This window comes from Centrocercus urophasianus, unplaced genomic scaffold (assembly GCF_019232065.1).
Source record: "Centrocercus urophasianus isolate 14NV4802_14NV808 unplaced genomic scaffold, USGS_Curo_1.0 seq_9, whole genome shotgun sequence".
NCBI lineage: Eukaryota > Metazoa > Chordata > Aves > Galliformes > Phasianidae > Centrocercus > Centrocercus urophasianus.
Genome location: NW_024885532.1, coordinates 1558692 through 1559148, shown reverse-complemented (window position 1 = coordinate 1559148; position 457 = coordinate 1558692).

The following is a 457-nucleotide window of genomic DNA, read 5'->3' as shown; positions in this document are numbered from 1 at the left end:
AAAACTGCAGTTCTGGCGTAGATCTGAGCAACTCATGCCCCCACCTCAGCTACGTGCCAACTGACGGCAGTGGACAAAAGCACTCCTTTAGCACGCCTGTAGTCCCAGTGTGTCAAGGGTAGGGTTTGTGCCAGCTGAAAGCAGCTGCCCACCCAAGGAGCTCTCAGCAGGAGGGCTGTAGCCGGGTTGCAGCCTGCCTGCCACCTCGCAGAGAGAAACACGCTCCGTGTGAAGGCAGCACTACCAGCTGCTGGCCATGCTGAACGGCGCCATTTAGTCGAGGTTGAATGGCAACTTCGTACTTGTAAGGTTTTGTGCGTTACATGGTTCTGTTTAAAATAAAGTTGCAGAGAAAGAGTATACTAATTCCATTGTTTGCAAGTCTCAGTGAATGGAAAAAATGAGTGCACATTGATGCGATTGCAGGCTGAAGTTGTGCTCTGAAGAAATTCACTAA